Source organism: Eumetopias jubatus, unplaced genomic scaffold (assembly GCF_037043125.1).
Source record: "Eumetopias jubatus isolate StellerSeaLion01/CBP00866 unplaced genomic scaffold, mEumJub1_p1.0 scaffold_11, whole genome shotgun sequence".
In the NCBI taxonomy this organism is placed as follows: domain Eukaryota; kingdom Metazoa; phylum Chordata; class Mammalia; order Carnivora; family Otariidae; genus Eumetopias; species Eumetopias jubatus.
In genome coordinates, this window is record NW_028274817.1 from 51,582,326 (window position 1) to 51,585,465 (window position 3,140).

Below are 3,140 nucleotides of genomic sequence, written 5' to 3' on the forward strand. Positions count from 1 at the left end.
CTTATATATTATAGGCCTAATCAATTTCTATTTGCTCTTGAGTCGGTTTTGGTAGTTTGTGTGTTTTTAGGAATTTATCCATTTCATCTAGGTTATCTAATTTGTTGGTGTGGAATTGTTCACAGTATTCTCTTTTAATCCTTTTATTTCTGTAAAATTGTTAATATTGTTCTCACATTCATTTCTGATTTTAGTAATTTGAGTTGTCTTTCTTTTTTCTTAGTAAAATTTACTAAAGTTTTTATCAATTTTGCTATTGATTTCTAGTTTCATTCTATTGTGATCAGAAAAGATACTTGGAGCCTGGGCTTCCCATACCCACAACATTGATGGGACAGATAGAGTGCCAAGGACCAAGAAGCAGAGCCTGTTTGGGGGCCTTGGGCATGGGAGGCTGTAGGACCTTAGCCATTCCCCATGGGGAGACAGCCTGGTGGCTAGCAATGGGGAGGAGTGGGACTGCTGCTGTGCCAGGTCATGAATGCTGAGCTGCTGCCCCCTCCTCCTCACTGCTGCCTCAGTCCCTGGCAAAACTCATGATCACTTGGGAACATGGCCCTGGATCAGCTTTGCACCGTCCTCAAAGTATTGTTAATAACAATACTTGTAGTAGAAGGGATTATGGTAGCCTAAAAGACCCAAGAGGCTTTCCTCAAATGTTTGGTGACCCTTGAATGTTCACTCTTATTTATGAGAAGAGCACCAAAATCTGATCATTAGCTGTCTGAAAGTGTAGAAATGACTTGTTTACTGTGGCCCTTACTGATGGACAAAATATTGGAATCAAACATATTCCTGCAACCCAGTGTGGAATTTGGGTTCCAACTAGCAATGGAGGTCATTTACTTCACCAAATTATCCTGACTCTTTTCCACCAAATAAGGAGTGCATCTACATTTTGAAAGCTGCTCCATGTCAAAGAATAGAGTTGACTTTGATGAACATTATTATATATAACTATCATTTGAATGTCAGTTTGACCACTTGGAAGTTCAAGATGGGCCACTTGGTTTCTCTCCACTTATAGATTATTACTGTGGTGTGAAAAACCCTCTACTAATTAGATCAACAGGGAGGTTAATGTGGATTAAGTTTAGTTCTGATGAAAAAATTGAAGGATTGGGATTTCAAGCAAAATATTCATCTATTCCAGATCCAGATTTTATTTACCTAAGAGGTAGTTTAAATCCCATCCCAGATTGTCAGTTTGAGCTCTGAGGAGCTGATGGAATAGTGTTTTCTAGTCAGGGAGAACAAGAAGAAAAAACAAAACCTGGCCAATGATTGCATATGGACATTTAAAGCTATTCTAAAAATTAAGGTTTATTTGAGGTTCCTAGGTTATCAAGTGGAGCACTCAAATGAAGGCAAGAGAAACTTCGTTGCAGTTTATGATGGAAACAGTTCTATTGAAAATCTGAAGGCCAAGTTTTGCAGCACTCTGGCCAATGATGTAATGCTGAAAACAGGATTTAGAGTGATCCAAACATGGGCAGAGGAAGTTGTTCACCTAAGCAGGTTCAGAATGTTCTTTACTTCCTTTGTGGAGCCTCCCTGCACAGGTAGCACTTTCCTTCTTTTTGTTTTTTAGATTTTTATTTATTTATTTGAGAAAGACAGAGAGACGTAGAGCCAGGGGGAGAGTGAGAGGGAGAAGCAGACTCCCTGTTGAGCAGAGAGCCTGATGTGGGACTCAATCCCAGGACCCTGAGTTCATGATCTGAGCTGAAGGCAGATTCTTAACCAACTGAGCCACCCAAGCGCCTCTAGGTAACACCTTCTGTTACCACAGCAACATGTGCATCAGTAATTCTTTAGTCTGTAATGGTGTTCAGAAATGTGCATACCTTTGGGATGAAAATCATTGTAAAGAAAAGAAAAAAAGGAGGACTATTTGAACAAATCACTAAAACTCATGAAACAATTATTAGCATTACATCAGGGACTGTCTTGGTCCTTCTCATTATTTCTGTTTTAGTACAAGTGCAACAACCTCAAAAAAAAAGGTCATGGCTTGCAAAACTGCTTTTAATAAAACTGGCTTTCAGGAAGCATCCAATGTCAAATAAAGCAGGACCAACCTAAGTTCCATGGAACTGCCTTTCCAAAATCATTTTGCACAACCACAGTCAATGAAAACATTTAATAGCACCTTCAAAAAGAGTAGCTACACTTTCAAACAGGCACATGAGTGCCCTGAACAGGTCCTAGAAGACAGAGTAATGGAGGAGATTCCTTGTGAAATTTATGTAGGGGACAAGAAAATTCTGCACAAACATCCATATCTATTGATTTTTAATCTTCTACTATAGGGGAAATTAATTATTAAGTATGTACCTATGCAGCCTACAGAGCACCATTACTCTTCAGCAGCCAACACTTTTCTATCAGAACTAGGAAGACCTTCATTTCCCATTAACCTATTGTAATGGTGAACTTTTTATTATCTCAGCCAGTCTATAGGTTAAACCAGCCAAGGAACCTACTCCATTCAGTGAAAAAAAGTAATAATCATTTATTGCTTGGTGTCACATAAACAAAATACCAGTTAAGTAACATTTGAAGAGGGGAGTGGTTGTGCTGAGCCAGGCTCAGGCTGCTTGTTAGTCTTAGCAACAAGAATACTGTTCCTGATTGATACAGCTTCTCAAAATTTTGATCCCATACTAAGTTTAAAAGTAAGATTTTTCTTTACATTATTTATTTTTTTTAGATTTATTTATTTATTTATTCATGAAAGACAGAGAGAGAGAGAGAGAGGCAGAGGGAGAAGCAGGCTCCCAAGGAGCAGGGAGCCCAATGCGGGACTCGATCCCAGGACCCTGGGACCATGACCTGAACCGAAGGTAGATGCTCAACCATCTCAGCCACCCAGGTGCCCTTTTACATTATTTTTGTTTTTCTTTTCTCTAAATTTAATTTGTTTTACAAGTCAGTGATTTTACCATTTCGGTTACTTACATAAATATAAATGGTTAATGTACCACACATATTTCAATATAGGCTAGAATTTGTCAAAATATAACTAATTATTGTGAAGGTGCCAATTAAGACCCACAGTTCTGTTTCATCCATCTGTTTCTTCTTGACTAATTTCTATATTGCTGCCTTTTAATTACTGGATTTTTAGTCTTTATATT

The 3,140-nt window shown here is 38.3% G+C and overlaps 1 pseudogene; it reads left to right on the forward strand.

Moving 5' to 3' along the window:
* Positions 1–552: 552 nt before the first annotated feature.
* Positions 553–2,299, forward strand: LOC114207556 (neuropilin and tolloid-like protein 2; annotated as a pseudogene).
* The last annotated feature ends 841 nt before the right edge of the window (positions 2,300–3,140 follow it).